The 22,279-nt window shown below is 36.1% G+C and overlaps 1 long non-coding RNA gene across 1 annotated transcript in view; it reads left to right on the forward strand.

The window, feature by feature from the left end:
• Nucleotides 1–21,844, forward strand: part of LOC132106295 (uncharacterized) — an 89,567-nt gene extending 67,723 nt beyond the window's left edge. The window contains exon 3 of the long non-coding RNA XR_009424103.1: nt 21,634–21,844. This is a non-coding gene — a long non-coding RNA (uncharacterized LOC132106295). The remainder of the gene's footprint in view (nt 1–21,633) is intronic.
• Nucleotides 21,845–22,279: the final 435 nt, after the last annotated feature.

Here is a 22,279-nt window from a genome sequence, read left to right on the forward strand (position 1 = left end):
AAAAAAAAATGAACGGGAAAATAACCCTTTTAGATGCTGCTCTGGAAAGACATTGTTATCCTACCCAATATTTTGAAGGAAATTGAATATAATCTCAACCCTAATTTCACCTGCAAACAAATATCCTCCCTGAAATGAAATTGTAATGGCTATGATTACATCATTTTGCAGTAAGCCTTTGGTGAGAGTGTCTTTTGTTGTACTTTCACCTTCAGATGTTGACTCTGTGTGGAGTGTGTTGGGATAGATAAATGTAGATGTTTGTCTTGACCCTTTGTGGGCTCTTGTGTGACTGACGTGTTCCTGTGCTTGACTTCATTCTTCATCTTATGCCTTGTATGATCGGTCACTCTATCACCAGAAATAGTGTGTCCTTCAAACTATCTCATTGTCAAAAAAAGTGTTTTTGTACTTGTACCAGTAATGGCTGCAGTGCAGAATGCCATTATTATTTTATATAACAGTTTAATCAGTCTACAATAAGATGACCTTACCTAAAGCATTGAGTTGAAACTGATTTTTGAGAGACATTAATATTTTATTAGACATGACTCATAGGTGCCAAGTCATTAGTTTGCATCATTTTGTAATAATAGAGCTAATGACGTACATTGGCGGCCAATTCTTGGCAACTTCTTACAAATGAACACATGCAAATTCATATACAGGTAAAACACCTGTATAAAATAATTTTATACAGAAAATTCCTTTGTATAAATGTAGTATACTTGGAGACATTTTAACACATTTTTCTTAGAGTGCTGTACAGAATAGATTTTGCTGAACAAATGAGCCAGCAAATGATAACACAGCCAAAAGTTCGGACACAATTTAATTAGTTTCTCGTTATCTTAAACCTCAATATAAGAGGGCTTATAATTACACTTCATATACAAAATAAAAACTTTTATAAGGTTTTATATTTGTCTACAAAATATGTGGGAATTATTTAATTATAAACCTGTCAATCTGAATATTCAAGATGAATAGAAAGTCTAGTCTAGATTGTCAAGATGGAGGAAAATCTGCCAACATATGACTAACTCCTTTAAAAAGCATCCTAGCATGTACTTCAGAATATTGGGACAGTGTGCATGGTGTCTTGCCTTGGAGGCAGATTTTGACTTGTAAACTTTTTTGACCACTCATTGATTCCCAAACTTCCGTTTATACAATTTCATAGTTTTGATAAACAATAAAGAAGGAATGAAGAAGGAAGCCCAGATGGAAAAAGGGCACTGATAAACACATCTCCACCCAGTTCCTCCTGCTGCCTGCTGGCTCTAATTTAATCCCCCAGACCTCTGGTGCCAGCTGCAGTCCTGAGTCTAGCCAGACCACTGTCACCCAAACCAGATTAACGGCTCTAATCTACAAGGCTTTCAGATGCTTCTGTCGCCATGTTCCTTACTAAACCCACGTACGCATTAAACATCCAGCTAATCATTCGGCCCAGGCCAAAGATAGACTTAGAAATTAATAAGACTAATCGCCTAATCCAGTGATGGATGTTTAGATCTGGCTGGTGTAAATCAAATCACATTTGATGGAAAATCTTGCGTAAGTGGAAAGCATTTTCAGATTTTGAAGCTAGATGTAGGCTTGCGACTTACGACTCAACATAAAATTGTTGAAATGACAGTGACTTATTCATTATGTGCTATTAAGATTAAGTAACTTGCTTTGTCTGTGAAACAACTTTTATTTTCAGTTGACATGGACTTGAAACAGTGTGCAAAAAACAATGCAACAGTGCAAATCAAAAATGAAATCTCATCCAATCGGTTCCTGATGGATAAAATCAGATCCCACCTTCTGTTTTTGAAATGAACATCCTCAACATGTAACCTCATGTCATTTTAAACCTGTATTGCTTTCTGCAGTTCAACTCAAAGGCCAAGTAATAACGGGTCATAGTACACTGGAGGAGAATTTTGTCTCCTCTTCACACAATGCTATTTATGCCTTCAAAAACATGTAATATAGATCAAATTCTTAAAATGTTCTATTTTTGTGTTAAAGTTTGGTCACGTTTCAGTAGGAATCCATATGGTCATCATAACACTATAATCAAACTGCAACACAAAGCTGCTTGGTTGGAAATACATTGCTACACTACTGGACCTTTTTTTGCCTGGGAAGTTGCGGCAAAGTTTTGCTAATGTGATATTATATGAGTTTGTAACAACAGGGTGAGTAAATAATGGCAGCAATTTGATTTTTGAGTGAATTATTCCTTAGACCTACTAGCCTCTTGCATTTTCCAGACAGGTTTCTGCATCTCGAATCCCCACCAGCAGACAGTTGTACACTTATATTGAAGATCAGGTCTGTTCTGAATACTTTATGCTTATTCACAACATTCTCAAGGTCTAATTCTGCTACTACAAAGCTCATTGCACTCCTCTAGACTACTTGTTCTGCACTTTTCCTCTGATATCTCTGTATTCATGAGTGCACACAGGGTAAACCACATGCTAAATAGCAGGGTTGGGTGCGTATTATAGAAATTTCATGCGCTTCAGCGGGGGGCAGCCTTTGCATTGAAAGTGATGTGCTTCTCCATTTCAAACACATTGTAGTTCGTTCACAATGGCTTCTGCGAAGCGTACCTCTCATTCCCGTTGCATCTATCAGGCCATTTCTAATACATCCCACCCTCTTGATTTAGAGAGAGGCAATCTGGGCTAGATCAACTGTAAAAATGCATTTCTTTCCATGCTGAAATGGCAGGAACTATGCAGATTACCAAACAGTAGCGGTTGGAATCACAATACAGAAGTGTTTCCTGTATTTCAATGGTAAATCTAGCAATCACTCCTAGTTGTTGTTAAGGTAATACATTTTTTTCAATCATGAGGTTCCTCGTGGTGTTCAGCCAGGTGCACTTAAACCAAGACAGCCATGCACATCTCATGATGAAAGTATAAATATGCTTATCCTCTAATATCCAATTCAGTTTCTGTTGAGCAGTTGTGGATATTGTATAGCAGTGTTGAACAGTGTGGATATTGTATAGCAGGGTTCCTCAAATCTTACCTTGGAAGGCCAATTCACTGCCTACCTGTGATTTTCTAATGATCCTGAAGACATTGATTAGCATACTCAGGTGTGTTTGATTAGGGTTAGAGCTAAACTCTGCAGGAAAGTGGATCTCGTGGGCCAGATTTGAGGATCCCTGCTGTATAGTAACAATGGATAAGAAAAAAGTAGGATAAAACCTACAAAAGCATCATTAAATTACATGTAGGTGCCACATTTGACGGATCTAGGAAGGTATATTTGGTTAAAAGGTTGTATGCATCTGATTCATCATATACCACACTGAATTAGACACTTTAATGAGGGTTGCCAAGCAACCGCTGAAGCATCTCTCACACAAAGTTAGATTCTTAAGGCTTTTCAGAAACGAGTCGTGCCCAATATATTTCTTCTCCTTCTCTCTTACCTTTTCATGTGCCATCTGTCACCAATCAGAAATAATCATCTCCAAAAGGCAGCTATCACTCTGTAAACACGAGTGCATTGCATTTTTAATCATCATTTGCATGCTAACTGTAATCATACATCACACTCAACTCTAGGAATCTATTCAGTTTATATATATGGAGGTCCAGATCTGCAGAAATAATAGAAAGATGGTTAGATAGATAGATGGATGGATGGATGGATGGATGGATGGATAAGACAAATATAGTTCCTTTGTAATACAATTTTATCCTGAATTTTTTAATTATACTTGTATAATGTTTTTTTTACCTTTATGTATGATTTTCTAAAATTTATAGCTTTTTTAAATTATTTTTATTATTTTTAACTTTTATAAATATAAAAATTAAATGAAAGAATAAGTAAATTAAATGTAAATAAAAAAAGTATCAAGCTAAATATAAAAATAAATATAAAAAATAATACATAAAGGAAAAAAGTAATACAAAAATTCAATATTAAATTTTATTATATATTAGCTATATTTGCTTTTATCAAGTCATTTATTTCTTTATTTTTTTTCCTTTAATTTTCACAGTTTTGGTCCTTCGTAGCTGAAACTCCAAACATATACAATGTCACATTTTTTATGAAGGACATTTAAAAAACTTCCAATTTAGTTCATAATCAGGCCTCATGTCTTTAGGAAACAACTTGATACTTCAATGTGTAACATGTTTATCTCTCAGAGAGGCATTGGGATATCTCAGATTCAGAATAGAAAACAAAATCACATTCAGTTTTAACCTACTCATCATGGTTACACTCAGAATAAACTAATTATACAGGTTAGAATGAGCAACCAAAGATTTAGTATCTGAGGTTAGCAGTTAAACAAAAAGCATTTTAATGGCTGTAATTATGCATGTTCCTGCTTTATCCCTTCATTCTGCTTCTCTTATGATAATGTCCATCTGAATGATGATTTCCACAGAGACACACAAGGACAGAATGAGCTCAATTGGTTTCAATTGAGTACAGTGTGAGAGGGGCCGTACTCATTGCCGTGCACCTGAAGAAGCCAAATAATGCATTTTGATTGTGTGATTATAGCTACGGCAGATTCTGAGTGCTGTTATTCTGTCTTAATAGGCTTGCCGTGAGGACTGTGCTCAAATTCATATCTATAATGGGCATAGTGCTCATCAGGGGGATGGCAGCTTCAGTGTTAATGGTACTCCAGGAGAAAGAGAGGCTGTGATGTAGATATCTGGGGCTTGCTGACGAACAGCAGAAGAACTGGCAACCACTTTGTTGACGTGGCTCAAGCGAAGATTTTACTAGAGCTTGAAAGCAGATTACGCAACAAAGATTAGTGAGTGCCACTAGATAGGGATTAGGTGCACAAGTTTAACCACATTAGGAGATGGATGGATGTTGAAGAGTGTAACTAGAGCCGATGTGGTGCATTTCAGCAAGCAGATGAAAGTAGGTTACGAGGTAATAAATAATGTGCAAAATGCAAATTAGTTTGCTTACTAAACCAGGACACCAGAAGGAAAAACTATATCACGCTCTGCACATTTATTCAAAGGATTGCCATTGTGTGGCCTTTTTCCAGTCACTCTAATACCACATTTCTTAATGTTCAACAGTTTTATGTGTTACTCCCCAAAGCTTTTACAATATAATCTTCCCCTCCTAGCCAGGTAGCTAACATATTTCCACACAGATGTTTTCCCTCCTTAATTATAGTGATCTATATTTATTTTCAGCCATTGGATGACAGCAGTCTGGGCTATAAATTAATGCATGGTTTGTAATTGCAGGTGGGCACAGTGATTTTTCTGTGCGGTGGACTGTGTGCCATCTTCTATGATTGCTACCTGCAGGAAGAACAGCTGTGCTTCTGCTGTTTCGCTGCTAGATTGTCACCCAGGCTTAGGATGTGCTGATCAATCCGACCAAACCCCACACACCCTATTCCTCAGGTCTTACAGTCCAAAAAGCAACATGATCCATTGAGACATTTAAGATGAAGGTGGAATTTAGTAGGCAGTTTAGAGTTAACAGTTTTTATATTGTGGACAGGGGACCGACTGTTATTTTTGCCTTGACATATTTCTTCTTGGTCATGGGATATAATGGCTTTTTTTAATAATATATATATATATATATATATATATATATATATATATATATATATATATATATATATATATATATTTATATATAGATCCACGTCACGTTCAGCAGAGGCAGCTCTTTAAGTAATAGCAGCCAAATAACTTAATAACCTGACTGCTGTGATGTCTGTTTTTTATGTTATCAGTATGGTGTGGTGGTTTTCTGTTTGAGAAGCTAGCAGTAAACCAGCATATACTGTAGATTAACCTTGAAGCTAACAAACAAATGGGCTAAAAAAAACTACATGACATAGAATAATTTGACCCCTTTTTATTTTCTTAAAAATGAAGAATGTAATTTCTTCTTTTTTTTTTTTTTGCATTTCTGTTTGCTGTTTTTTCCCCGTCACCTTTAATAAATGTTGGTAGTCTTACTGAGGACAATTATCCAGCATTCCCCCATTATTCTTAAGAAGAAAAAAGAGTCCCATTATCTATAATCTACTTGGAGTAGCTTTGTCCACCCCTTTCACTCCGCTGACAAAGACAACACTGCATTGGTTTGGAAAATAGTAACCAATATTTCATAGCCTAATATGTTTCACCACCTTCCATTCAAGTCAAATCAAATCCCCATGAATAAAGGCATGCTCTATTATTTCCATCTGAATGTTATTTTTCATTTGGAGCTGTCACATTACAATTTTAGAAAAGTTGAATGTGTGATCCATGCCATTTCATGTGATCTTTTTTAGGATAGTTCACCCAAAAATAATTTTTTAATTTACTCAACAACAGTTTTAGTGATAATTGACTTCCATTGTATAGACACAACCCCCCCCCCCCCTTCTTAGACATTACGTTTAGTTGGCTAAATGTCTGATGCATATGGGACACAAAAGTGGAAATACTTCAGAAGTATCTAAATCGACATCCAGATTGATTGAATTCTACAGGATTTCTGTGTGTGTTGCATTCTTTAACATTCCACCTGGAAACAAAAATACCGTGGCGCCAAACCCCCCCCCCACTAAAGAAGAAAGCTTCTGACCAGAGCCGGACAGTAACTTACTTAAAAAAAATAAAAATAAAAAAAGGAATAAATCTCCCTCTCAAGCATGACGTTCAATGGTGTAACGTTCAATAAACCAAACAGAGTGTCATCTCCCATTCCCTTTAAGAGCGAGATGCGCTCGCACCAGGGCATATCGCTATTTACATGGTGGAATTTGTTGGCGGAAAAGCTAAATGCTTCTCAAGCAAAGAAAATGATCTGCTCGTGCACAAAGTTAAGCACACGAGCAGATCATCTACGGGACAAGCAGGCATCCACCAAAGCTCCGCGCGACGAGTCAGTTAATATATATGTGAGTGTGTTTTGGCATAATTGTTCAATTAATTTGCCAATTTCATTCATCATTATAAGTAGTAATACGCTGAATTGCAAATAGGTAGCCTAATTCTAATACACGCAATGACTATCCATCATTACATTTTTATATTTATGTAGCCTACACAATAATATTCTTTTACACTGTAATCATTTTGTTTTTAACATTTGGCATGTTTGTGTGATGCGCATCCCTGTGTGTAATAAGCAAAGTCAACGTGCACTGTGGACCCACCGAGAGGCGCAGTTTTTACCAACGTGTTCTTTAAATAACAAAAAAGTATAGCGCCATTGACTTTAGACTTTAGACCAGGTTGGAGTTGGTCTATGGCGCAGTCTATTTTCAGCTCCTTAAAATAGCAATGGGAAAATGCGAATGGCGCCGGACTGAAACTAGCAAACACACGCTGCACCTTGCGTCACATTGCGCCAGGTATATGATAGGGCCCATAGATTGTGTGTGTGAGAATGGTGTTATTCAGCTGAAAGTATTTTCTCCTGCTGAAAGTATTTTCTCCTGCCTTTGCCTGTATGTCAATGTGAGAGAAAGGGATTTAATACTGTCGCTCAAATGACCTCGCCCCCCCCCCCTCCCCCCCCCCCACACAGCCCTGACAAATTTGCAAAAATATATTATTTTGTGTTCAGCAAGAATAAAGAAAGCCAAGAAGGTTTGGAATGACATGAGGATGAGTGATAAATGATGACAGAAATTAAATTTTTGGGTAAACCATCCCTAGTGAATCTAGTATAAAATCTAGTTCAAGATTTTAGATCTGAAACAAGGTAGTGTTTTGATCTACCAAAATTCAATCTGCTTTAAAACGACCAAGAACGTTCCTGCTGGGAAATAGCAGACACTTTTTCAGTGTGATTTGCATGTATTCACTGATGCTGGAATCTGCAGGTAGGTGTCTGAGCCAGGCGGTTTTTGCTGTGAAATGTCACGCAATTGATGTGTATGACAAAGCGAGCGTTCCAGCCGGCGTGCCTTGCCATCAGAGCAGACCACTGGCTTGTTTTTCTCCTTCATCTGTAGCTGCATGATTATCACTGCATTTTGATAACGTGCGAGCGTGATACTGAGTGACGGCTCTGGTCCTCATCCACAACCAGATCAAAACTGACAGCTATCTTCTGTGGGACGGTCCCTTCCTCCTTCATATATCTGAGGACACACAGCCTGGGAAAAATGAAGGAAGGGTGACACAGAAAAAAGAGTGCATTTAATTATGCCACCGGCTTCAATAGACTGTAAACTATAATTGATGTGTTGAATTTAATCTTCCCCAAAGTGTTCGTGGCTTATTGTGATGTTTAATAAATGTGACTTTTCATGTTAGCACCTTTCAGTTTTTTTCCAAAAATGACATTTGCAAGAGCTAAATTAATTATGGTGTTAATGAACTGACCAGTAATCTCAGAGGGAATAAAAAACAAAATTTTGTGCAGAAATGTCATGTTCAAGTAAAGCGAAAATTATTATATATTACTTTTTAGGCTGTTCATTTGCATGTTTAGTCATAGGCCGTCTTACATGTTCCTAAGACTCAAAGTACAATTTGCTACCTTCCAATTTGAAATCTCTCTCACTTTTGATTCATAATGCCAGATTTTTCCCGTTGTTCTTTTTTGGTCAGTCGATCAAACAAAAACGACAATTTTAGATTTTTCCATTCTTGGCAATGTTTGTATAGACAACAACCCCCACCCACCCCCACCCCCCAATTGTACCTTATAAAATCATGTAATTTGGTGTCAGATGTTGTAATCTAATCAAACTTGGCATCTTCAGATCCACCAGTATATGTTCCCACCTTTAAACTCAGTTTGAATAGTCCCAAGCTCCAGGCATCATAATTGGATGTTAACTTTCAGGCTGGTGGTGTGAACAGACTGCAATCGTGAGATGAAATTCAAAAGATGAGGCCTGAGATTTTCATATTAATAAAAGCCACACAGGCTGTTTTCTAGGTTATCATCAGAACGCCGGATATTATGCTGGTATTCCTGGTTCCAAGCGCTCCAGCAATCCATTGTCCCGCCCATTACTCCTATTTACCACTTTTATTGAATAGATTGTGATCACATCTTATTTAGAAATGCATTTACGGTTTGCTCATTTACATTGTTTGTGTTGCATAACATGCACAGCAAAGTAGTTTTTAATGGAAATGAGGCTGGCTATCTCCACAAAATGGGTTGCTTGAGAGATGTAAGATTATGGAAGTCTCCATTTTGTTTTTAGGTAGACTTTCCTGAGCAATATACTATTCACGATGTGGGCACTAAGTACCTGCATAATTAGCTCGTTCAGCTAATATATTTCAATGGATGATTCATTTGGCGTCCTCTGTTCGACAGAGTAAAGCTTTCTTTGTAAGATTCATGTAAATATAGGCAATTTTACCCAAGAAGCTGCAAGCTTTGAACATCTCAATGCCCTCTCAACTGCAAGGCCCCTTGTTGTGCTTTCTTTAACCAAATGAAGTCAAACCAGTCAGGTCTCCCACTGTGGCTCCGTCTCCTCCCAGCCTGTGCCACTTTGAAGTCTGGAGTAATTAGGCGCTGCCTGTGAAGTAGCATCACTAACTATGATGTGCAGACTCCATTTTCACTGATAATGGTCTAGGAAATGTTCCAGCACATTTGTTAACAAATGCATTGAAACTCATGACCTGAGTCTTTGCAAAAAAGGCATCCTGAATGACAGCGGAAAGTCACTGCAGTGGATTTCACTCTGACAGTTTACACTGGCATTTATATACACTACCATTCAAAAGTACTTAATACTTATTTAGCAAGTAAAGACATTTAAAATTTTACAAAAGATTTCTATTTCAGAAAAATGCTGTTCACAAAATATTAGGCAGCACAACTGTTTTCAACATTGATCAAATTCATAGGTTTCTTGAGCAGCAAGCCATCATATTAGAATGATTTCTGAAGGAACATGTAACACTGAAGACTGGAGTAATGATGCTGAAAATTCAGCTTTGACATCACAGGAATACATTTTATTTTAAAAAAATTATTGTAGCTCAAATATATGAATGCAATATTATTGTAATTTTATTTTGTTTCTTTGTAATAAACATTAACATAATTAGAACTTGACTTTTCTTACTTCTAGGATTTACGTTGTCAAGCAACTTGATATATGAAACCATGATTCGCAGTCAAAAAAAAAAAAAAAAAAAAAAAAAAAAAATATATATATATATTAATTTTATTATACATTTATCACCCATAGGTAAAAATCAAGCATCTGCCATTGAAGTAGTTATGTTAATAGATCAATAGTTCATGGACAGAATCAGGGGTGTGGCCTACATTTTCTTAGCCAATCAAAAATGCATATGATCAAGCAATGTGTTTGATGACATAAGGCTGGCTGACATGTTGTTAAAGTCTACCAGAAATCGCTTACAATTCCTTGACCTCTAAATTGGCACTAAACACTCACCTCTACATTTCTTCTTTGCTCACTGCCAGTGAGTCATTCATGAAGGTCATAGTCTGATTGATTTCAAGGTTAAGGTATCTTTATTTCATACCCGCAGGTACATTTGTTTTGCAGATAAAAGAAGAAGAAGAATTTCTGAGAGGTGTTTCTGAATTATTATTTTTTTTTGGACTGCTGGAGATTTCTGCAGGCCTGTGTCCTAAATTACTTTAACTTGAACGTCATTCGGTGACCGTCCTTTAAATCTGTATTTGTCCAATATTACAGCAATGTTCCTTAGGAGGATTCAAGACAATCACAATCTTCCATCACTGTTGAAACAATGAACTTGTTGATATCCACTGATCATTAGGCTTTTGATGTCTCATAAAGAAAGGCCATGTTTACTCTCTCAAGAAACCCTGGATCATTAATCAGGGTCCTTAATTGAGCCTTTTTCAACCATCTTGAAAAGAGGCCTTGATTATTACAGCACACAACGCAGGACGTCTCAGTTGAGCAGTCCTTGGCTTTCTGGCTCATCTCAATGCTTAATGAGAGCCATGAATAGACATAGACCACTGTACTATACTGACTGTCTGAATTATACACCCTCCTTCAGCGATACACCAGTGAAACATCTATCTATCAATCATCTATCTATCTATCTATCTATCTATCTATCTATCTATCTATCTATCTATCTATCTATCTATCTATCTATCTATCTATCTATCTATCTATCTATCTGTCTGTCTGTCTGTGTGTCTGTGTGTCTGTCTGTCTGTCTTTATCTTTAAACTGTGTGTGCAAAAAAAAAATATTTATAACTTAATTGTTAGATACATATATCCTTTGAGATACATACAGTACATATATTTTCCACTATTCTCAATGGGAAATCTTACTAGATGCGTATAGTTATATTAACCATTTGCAATAACCGATTTCTAATTACTATTACTAATAATCTGAAAACGTATGTACACATAATGAAGTGAAATTGAAGTGAAAGTGAGTGAAAGTGACATACATCCAAGTACGGTGACCCATACTCAGAATTCGTGCTCTGCACTTAACCCCTCCAAAGTGCACACACACAGCAGTGAACACACACACACACCGTGAACACACACCCGGAGCAGTGGGCAGCCATTTATGCTGCAGCGCATACACAGTAATACACATACACAGTAATAATAACTGTTTGCTTAAATGCCAAAATATTATGACCTGGAAATGGTTGTCGACTCTTAACCCCCCTCAAATGAAAATGCACTGATGAAATCTGTTCCTTCAACAATACCATGTGTCAGAGTATTGATAAAAGTGTGCTTTTAGTATGATTTATGAAGAGTAGACAGCCCTTGCTGTCTTTATAAAGGTACGTGTTATTGTCTCAGAGCCACAAATGAATCCCACCACTCTTAACAGACAGCACCTGACTGTGTTGGCCCATCTAACCATCCGACCAGCTCCCCTGATACTTATTTCAAAATCATGTTGAAGCCAGACTCATTTTAGCTATTTTCCAGAGAGACTCGAGCATGTGAGCTCAAATTGCAGCTTGTTACGTTTAGGCAGTGTTGACTCTTCTAATTGCTGTCTGTCTGGCTCTCCTCTCTCTGTTGGCCTGTACCAGAAAGTTCTCTTCAGCCGAAGCTGCCCCTCTGAGTCATGTAAATTATACGAGATGCAATGGCACCTGTGTTTAACATTAACTCGTCTTGGAGGCGGTCATGATCAGTGGTTCTGCTGCATCGCTACAATGATGTACATCACACCTCTGCCTAGATTATGTTGTAGTTTTTGGCCTCGGCAGTCAGCTGGGAGGTACCGGCCAGTGGGACCACAATTATATTGCTATATCTGGTGTTCACTCTTTCTCCGTGGCTCCACAGCTCTTTGCGTGACAACTCAGTGCTTTGGGGAATTTAATTAGGCTTTGTGCAAAAGCTGTGCAGTTGCTCACTGTTCCCTGAAGAGTTGTTTCATAATGAACAGTTTGCTTTGAATGTTCAAAACTGCATTATTTGCATTGTATCAGGGTTCATATTTGATTTTGGAGAAGTGCATGTATTGTAGCAGTTCCAGGGTTTTCGCTCCTCCGGGATTATATTACTGATTTTTGAGTGATGGGACTTTCGTAATCTTAGTAAACTCCCAGCTACTAGCTTGAAGCCGGAAACTTTTCTAATTTTGATTTATTTTTTTATTCAGTTTTATGTTACTTTTTTTTTTTTTTTTTTTTTTTACATTCACATACTATAAATGTTGAGTAGCCAAGAAGATTTCTTGCTTTAAAAAAAAAACAATTATAAATGTTTTTATAAGAAATTTCTTATTCTATTTTTTTTATAATATTTATATTTATTATAAAATATCGTTATTTTATATTTGAATATATTTGGAAATGTAATTTATTTTTTGTAATGCAAAGCTGAATTTTCAATAGCCGTGACTCCAGTTATCAGTGTCACATGATCATTAATTAATTATTCAAACATGCTGATTAGCTAAAGAAACATTTACTATTATTTTTCAAGTTTTGAAAACAGTGGTGTTGCTTAATATTTTTGTGGAAACTGTGATACATTTTATAGGACTGTGTGATGAGTATGAAGTATAAAAGTATAAGTATAAAAAAAGTATAAAAGTATAAAAGCTTGTATTTGAGAAAATGAAAAAGAAAAAAAGTTTTTTTTAAAAAGAAGAAAAAAGGTTAATTTCCTGTCAGTATTTATCAATTAAATGTATCCTTGCTGAAAATCTTATCAATTAAATTAATTTATTCATTATTATTAATAAAAATAAATAAATAAATAAATAAAAAACTTTCTGAAGGCAAACTTTGAAATGTAAGTTTTGACGAAAGAAGCATTTTATTATTTGTCATTTTTGTCCTTGTACATTCAAACTCTGTGTGTGGCAACTCATAAACCAATGCTGTTTAGAATTGTACGTAATATCACTTCTTTGCTTGGCTGCATAATTGATGATTGCTACTGTATATTTATGGTTATTGTTAAGAGACTTCTTCTATACACAAGGTTTTTTTTTTGTTTGTTTTTTTGTCTTATACTGTATCTTCTGTTCTGCCTTTCATGTTCCCACGAGAGTATTTCTTACGTTTTTTAAAAGTGGCCAATTACACGGCCTCAGTAGCTGCCCTGTGCTGTCAGTGCTGCAGGAAGCAGAGGTATATGGCCTATCAAAACCTGCAATTAGCTCTGTGGCCTTTTACTGAAGACCACTCTTACTGGAGGAAAAGAAATGATAGGAAAAAAATCCCAAAGCCAATAACTGCATTAACCTTCATCTTCAACCTTTGTACCAGTCAAAATGATGCCCTTATAAGTTCACTCATGTCATTTTATATCATGTACCCTTACTGAAGTTTTTATGACAGTAAAATAAAACTTTTAGTAACTTTTAGTAAGTTTTTCAAACTTTTAGGCCTGTACATATATTGGGTCGCCCTGTGTCCCTTTCACAGAGAGCTTTCAGGGAATGCTGTGTTTTTTTCTTCCAGCCTCTGAAAAATTACACTGAAGATGATAGAAAGAAAAACATCTAAAATACACAAGACTTCTAATTATTCATGTGCATCATTATTCTCATAAATTTCCCACAGCCATCCAGTCCCAAACCAGATTGTCTGCATAGCTATGAACAGACATGGCTGCTGGGTTATTATGTGGTTTTAAGGCAAAGATGAGAAGTGTTTATGGATTATGCATGGAGCACAGTCTGTGTGTAAGCGAAAGCAATCGGCAGCAAGAATCATGCAGAGCTTTGGTTAGTTCTTAAAACCATTTTAATTGCAGCAGTGTCTTTTTCTTCTTTTTCTTTTTTCTTTTGTTTATTTATTACTTTATTTTAATCTGGACCTGTCTACGAGTCAGGTATGTGATGCACATATAGCCTATTTTTTTCTATTTTTTCCCTGTTCCTATATATATATATATATATATATATATATATATATATATATACATACATAGATAGATAGATAGATAGATAGATAGATAGATAGATAGATAGATAGATAGATAGATAGATAGATAATTATATTTATAGCCAATAATAATATATAGCAGCGGTTGCACATTTTGTATGTTTCTCTTTGTTAACAAACCTGATTCAGATAATCAGCTCATTAGAAGTGAGCACCATGCATGAACTGTTTACCCGGTGATGTCCACTTCGCAGGGCACTTACATTCAAATAGAACAAATGTCTGAAGCGATAAGAGAAACTATGCAGAGCATGAGGATTTGATTAATATATATACACACTAACTGGCCACTTTATTAGGTACACCTTGCTAGTACCGGGTTGGACCCTCCTTTGTCTTCAGAACTGCCTTAATTTTTCAAGGCAAAGATTCAACAATGTGTTGGAAACATTCCTCAGAGATTTTGGTCCATATTGACATGATAGCATCAGGCAGTTGCTGCAGATTTGTCGGCTGCACATCCATGATGTGAATCTCCCTTTCCACCACGTCCCAAAGTTGCTCTATTTGATCGAGATCTGGTGGCTGTGGAGGCCATTTGAGTAAAGAGAACACATTGTCATGTTCAAGAAACCAGTCTGAGATGATTTGAGCTTTGTGACGTTGCCTCATCCTGCTGGAAGTAGCCATCAGAGGATGGATCCACTGTAGTCATAAGGGGATGGACATGGTCAGCAACAATACTCAGGTAAGCTGTGGCATTTAAACGATACTCAATTGGACTACAGGGCCCAAAGTGTGTTAAGAAAATATCCCCCACACCATTACACCACCATCACCAGCCTGAACCGTTGAGATGGAGCAGGATGGATCCATGCTTTCATGTTCTTTACGCCAAATTCTGACCCTACCATCTGAATGTCGCAGCATAAATCAAGACTCATCAGACCATGGAAAATTTTTTCAATCATTTATTGTCCAATTTTGGTGAGCCTGTGCAAATTGTAGCCTCCGTTTTCTGTTCTTAGCTGACAGGAGTGGCACCCGGTGTGGTCTTCTGCTGCTGTAGTCCATCTGCTTCAGGGTTCGATGTGTTGTGCGTTCAGAGATAGTATTCTGCAAACCTTGGTTGTAACAAGTGGTTATTTGAGTTACTGTTGCCTTTCTATCATCTCTAACCAGTCTGCCCATTCTCCTCTGACATCAACAAGGTATTTTCGTCCACACAGCTGCCGCTCACTGGATATTTTCTCTTTTTTTGGCTATTCTCTGTATCCCTAGAGATGGTTGTGAAAATCCCAGTAGATAAGCAATTTTTGAAATAATCAGACCAGCCCATCTGGCACCAACAACCATTCCACATTCAAAGTAAATTAATCATAAATCCCCTTTTCTTCCCCATTCTGATGCTCAGTTTGAACTTCAGCAAGTCATCTTCACCACATCTAGATGGCGAAGACCCTACCATCTGAATGTCGCAGATATATATATATATATCGTCACTGTCGGGCGGAATCCTCATATCTCCAAAATCATTATTTTTCAGGAAATTAAAAAAAACAGCATATTTTTTTTGTTATTCAACATTGTATTGTTAAAGTTGGTATTATACCTTACATTGCTATCATACCAACATTAACACAACATTTCCCCAAAATCATGTTTTATCTGAGATACAAGTTTTATGACTTGGGAGCATGGAGATATGAGTTTACGCCATCATTGATAAGAAAGGTACGGAGACAGACGTCGCTGCTAACAGCAGTGTTCATCAAAGTCTGTGGTCACGTTAAGCCTTCTGAAAAGAGACAAGGCTTTACGAGCTAATCAAAGCAAATGATTGTGGTTACATACATCTTCCTAAACTCTATTTTAAACATTAGAACTATGAGTGATGCAATACCAAAATAAATAAACTGACTAGGCTAATAGGCGGAATTTAATCTGCACGCAAAATTGCCGATTGTGTTGAACCTTTTGACAAGAGAAAAGGCTTCAATAGTTAACCAAAGCTAACGACTGTGGTTACATACATCTTCCTAAACTCTATTTTAAAGGTTTGAAAACTATAAGTTATGCAGTACAAAAAAATAAAATAAATAAAGGATGAGCTGATTAAGATGTCTAATAGACTGTCATTTTCCTAATCTGCTCGCCAATTTACCTTTGAGGCTCACAGGCTTCCTTCTGCACTGAAGCATGTATCTAACTACTATTTTCACTCGTTATCGTATCCAAAGAGGCTTACTTGGCACTAGTAGACAGTCTTTTTTTCTCCCATAAATAAAAACCTTCCTACTTGGGGTGTTTTACATACACAGTGCCAAGAGAGGCATAGTCTATAAGTAGACCTAACAGTTGAACTTAAAGTCAGTAAAATAATAATAAAAACAATAATTTAATGGTGGTATCCAAAACATCCAATTTAATTCAAGTATTATATTACATTTATTCATTTAGCTGACGCTTTTATCCAAAGCGACTTACAATTGCTATATATGTCAGAGGTCGCACACCTCTGGAGCAACTAGGGGTTAAGTGTCTTGCTCAGGGACACATTGGTGTCTCACAGTGGATTCGATCCCGGGTCTCTCACACCAAAGGTATGTGTCTTACCCACTGCGCCAACACCACCACTATTATTATTATATACACTATTATTACCACTAAATATTAGATACATTTTAAAACTTCAATGCACATGCATAGTAAACCTAGTATTAAGTAGATATTTGAAATACATCAACAACTGATATCATAGTGTAACACAGATAACATTGCCATCATATTGACTGTGTTAATACTGCATCCTATATTAAGAAAAATCTAGCCTCCTCAGAAACGATACATGACAGCACTACCATTACTTTGTGATAAAACTGTTATATATAATATATATAAACTGTTATTATATAATTCATATAACTGAATCATGAATAACCATTGTTTTGAGGATATTTACCTCAGAGGACGTGTTGCTCGATGAGGATTCGTTGCAACTCTCAGTCTTGATTATGCTGTGAAGCTCCCGGGGTGTGAAGAAGAGGTGGAGTTATGAGACTTCTCAGAAAGCTGAAGTGTCCAGTGGAGTTACAAGATTTGCTCTAAAGCTATTTTAAAGACTTTAGATTGGTTAATAATTTGTATACCCACATACCCATAATAATTCATACCCACGTGGGGACTGACCAATAGCATGGATTTGTGAAAAGATATGAAATTTACAAAATTTGGACATAGGAGAACAGCGACTATATACATACAGTGATATGATATGCAAAATGTGATATTCACTGAGTTATTAGGTCATGTTTTCTCCTTTTTTTTCCAAACCGCTACAAACACTAGTCACCTTTTTTTGCAGAATGCGATATATCATCTCAACTAATCACAGCGCACCATTCCACGCACTTTAGACAGTAATTTGAATAAACCCGCTTTTAATATAACCGGCATCCTAGTTTTCCTCATCTACTTTGTGCTTTGTGATCAACAACCTAGGGCTGCACGATAAATCGCATGTGATTGTCATGCACATCTTGTCAGTAAAGCCGGTTATGTGATTAATAGTACGGGTAAATCTCCATCACGTGCTTTCAGATGGAAATTATTCAGATGCATTTAATACACAGAGCCTTAGATCACTGACGAGCTATGCTAAATTGCATACATTAGATGAATCGCATTCGATTATGAACATGATATTACGTAACTTGTCAGTGTTAGTGTTTTTATTATTGCCTTTTATGTTTTTGTTAATACAGCACATAGCACTAGTCAACTAAATGAATGTAACATGGCAAAGATGAATGCACTTTTGGAAGTTGAATGTAAGGGAAATTTCATTTTGGAATTTTTTTTCTGTGGTGTAATGTGATGTTGTTCATGTTCTTGTTTTAATGTATGCTGTAATTTATAGCATTAACAAGATGAATCGTTGAATTTATTTTAGGAGCAATGACTGATTAATGTATTTTTATCGTAGTGCGTGTAAATAAGATTAGTATTGACCAAGTTTCAATATGAAAAATAACTTCCATATATTCCATAAAAATTATAACATTTTATAATAAATCTTTGAAAATCAAAACCCGGATTTAATTTTTTTTTTGTAATTATAACCTAAAGATGAACAAAGATTCTCTATTCTCTAAAGATTTGAAACAAAATAGTGTTTTTTATCTTGCCACTTTCTTGGTAAAGAAAACACATTTTTACTCAAATTAATCAAAATGAATTGATTGCGGTTTTGAACAAAACTTATTAACTTATTAATTTGTTATTTATTTATTTTATTTTATTGAGTGACACTAACATGTATACAAAAAGTACTTTCATAAGAACTTGACACGTTTTAAAACTAGTTTTTATCTTTATATGATCTTTATCCATTGTCTCTTTATATGAAGGCCATCTGCCTTTAAATGAAACCATGTTCCATCCAAAACCATGCCATATATCTGCTGTGATGATAGAGGCTTCATTGTGTAATGGTCATTAGATTTAAAAAAGTGGGCCTCTTATGCTGAAGGGCCATTTGGAAAAGCCTGAACTTTTAGAGAGTGATCTTGTATCATGCATTTAAATGATGTCGTGGGCTGACAGTAATGCAGAATAAAATTGTGGTCATTTGAAACTGCTTTTTAACAGGTGGCCTCCCATCTGTCCAATGTGCTTTTAACCACTCTCTCTAATGAGCACTAGGTCACCTTGGCGTACTGATCCTCCATAAATTAGAAACCTTTTCTCCAGCAATAGGTGGAATATGTTACTCCAGTCTGAGCCTCCACAATTGGCCTGGTGTTCTTGTTCTTCAGTTTATGCACTACGGTTTGAGAAAAACCAACAGTGGCTGTAATGCTAAATGGCGTGGTGAAATCATTAGTCTTTACTTACTGTAGCTGCCTTCACCATGCAGGATGAGCTTTAAAAGCAATGGCTTTGGGCCTTTGTGAGGCAATTTGATGTTGAGTCATGAGAGCAGATCATGCAGTGTATCATCGAGGGGCGCTGAATACAAAATGTCAAAGAAAGAATGGATCCCAGAAAGTCCTTGACACAAAAAGTGTGGTATTGTCACCATTCTCTCTAGCACATTAGACACTTCATCACAATGAGTTTTTTTCTTTCGGAAGGAATCTTAAGCCCAAATAATAACTTGATATCCACAGATGTTAGAAGAATGTGTTATTAAAACTCATTTGTTTCACAGTTGCACAGTGCAGGAAACATGTCTGTGATTGTTTTTGCAAATCTGAGTCACAAGTTTGAGACATTTTGCTGAAAAGTGCCATTGCCCTTTTTTCTCTCATGAAAGACCTATTTATAGGTGTAGATAAGTTTTTACTTTAATTTAAATTCAGTATTAGCCTCTGGTAATGTATTTAATTTGTACTTTAGAGACATCCGGTTTTACTGGATTATATAGATTATAATCTTAAATCTTAAAAAATTGTTTTGAGTTGAAATACATGCCGTACAAATTTTATTTTATTTTATACTGAGGCCTTACAACATGCAGGTCATAAAAAATGCCTTTAACTTCCTTATATAGTGTTCAGGGTGGTTTAATTTGTTTTTAGGTCCTAATTTAATGATCTAAACGCAAAGTGTAAAGCGCATTGCGCAGGTGCACTCAGGGCGTGTCCAAATCCACTTTTGCTATTTTAACGACGGAAAAACAGTTTGCTACATTTGCTAATTAAACAACGTGGTGCTGGACGGGAAAATGCGAATGGTGCCAGACTGAAACTAGCAAACACACCTTGCGTTGCATTGCAGCGGGTGTATGATAGGGCCCTTTGTCTTGTTATTGTCCACTTATCTTATTAGGTAAATGGAAAATTACATGTGTTTTCTCTAATTTCCTGGCAGCTAAATTGTAAACTTTTGTAACTGTTTGGGTTTAGCCTTCAAATAGAAAGTATCTTACGCAATTTGTGCAAGAGATATTAAGGTGAAAATTGTCTATTCGAGATGGCATTGACAGATTGCCAAGTGTGCAACTCGGCTTTATTAATTAAATAGCCCGGTATGTGGTCAGCGGTGTACGTATAATTAATCATACTAAACAGGGGTAAATTGTCTAGAATTAGTGTCTGCTATTTATCACTCAAGTCTCAAAATGCTTTCTGGAAGCTAAATAATGAAGAGCGGCATCCGCTGCAACTGGGGGCATTGGGGCAAATAAAAAGTAATCATATTAGAGAAAGAGGGAGAAGGGAAAAGACAGAGAAAATTGAGTAGTGGAATTATTTAATACAGTGCAAGCACTGCAGCCATGTAAATTATGCAATTATTGTAAAATATTATGTGGTGAACGTCCTATTCTTCCACATTTATATCAGTATTTTTTGTGCATATCTGCTCCTGTACAAGCAAGAAGGATAATTTTATACAAACAGATTGTAAAAATTATATAAATAAACAAATACCTGTGTTATCATTATTTGTAAACAGATTTAGATAAAACTGCTTTGTTTGTGCGTGTATTTAATAATACATTTTTATTCTTATACACTTGTAAATATAAATTGTATATTATAAAATGAATAATGAAATCTATGTATGTGGCCTGATTTGGTTGGTTTTAATAAAGCTTTACTTTTGACTTTTCCTTGAATAATTTTGATTTTGGAACACAAGGCTGTGCACTTTATAATTAACAGAATATTAAACTGCCATTAATTCTCCAGAGCTCAAACCTACTTCTCCTTTATATTTAATTTAGAGTGACTTCCTCAGCACAGGTCTTCATGTGGACATTCAGACATTGTAAGTCAATTCTACAATGAGCAGTCTGTTTTATTTAGAGCTGTGCTAATTAATGAACATCAGACTGGCACACTGTACAGCTCTGCCTTCAGGCTACTTTAAAGCTGTTATTCAAAACATCTTTAATTGAATATTCAGTGTAAAGTATGTGAACCTCAGTTCTATTGGGAATTATATGTCACTGTATAGGAAACGTCTTATATACTAATGCTAATATTCATGTACTTACTTCAACTGACTTGAGAGTCAACAACTAGCCCAGTTTACCTGAATTCCCCATGTATAATTTGATAAATCTCTGGGTTCATAGTTGTGCCTTGGCCTGCTTTGCAACCTGGTCATTTCGTGTTTTTATATACACTTTAAAGCAGATGGGATCATCCTTTGAGTCCATGGCTGGACATCCTCAAGACTTTATGCTCTGCCCTGAGGCTGAGATGGTAATGTGTGGTGGAGATGGCAATCTCTGAGCTAGTGTTGTGCTAATGTGATCTTTTCTCCCTCCTTCCAGTGAGCACATAAGAAGAACCGGAGAAGAAAAGGAAGAGACGGCCGTTGCTTTCTGTAGGTACTGTGCTTTTTGTTCTTGTGAATCTTATCAGTATAGTATAGTGTTGTTCTTGTCGCACTACAACCCTGAAGATAAACAGTGCAATTGTATTGTATATCTTTTAAGAACTGCATAGAGAAACCACTTTTCTAAAAATTTAAGATAAAGCTGTACCTTGAACTCACTCTATATAATATTTCAACTGATATCATCAGTTCATCAATCACAGGGCAGGGTTTGTTCTCATTGAATGATATCACTCTCTCTTTCTTTCATTTATATACACTGTAAATAGTTTAATTTAAAGCATATTACCAGCTATGCATTACAATAAAAAAGCAGCTTTTTTAACAGTAGTAAATTTTCTACTTCTTTTTTTAAATGATTAGCAACATTGTATGACATAACAGTATGAGAACAGGATAATGTAAAATCAGAATGTTTATCTGTGTGTATATTATAGTAATCTCTTGTATAGTTACAAATTCAAAGCAGTAAAATGATGCCCAGAGTAATGTGCTGGTTTCCAACATACACTGGGGTCGACAGTACCAGTGACGCGACCAGCTGACTTTTTAAGATCAGTACAAAACTCAAAACTCAAAAC

Source organism: Carassius carassius, chromosome 26 (assembly GCF_963082965.1).
Source record: "Carassius carassius chromosome 26, fCarCar2.1, whole genome shotgun sequence".
NCBI classification, from domain to species: Eukaryota; Metazoa; Chordata; class Actinopteri; order Cypriniformes; family Cyprinidae; genus Carassius; species Carassius carassius.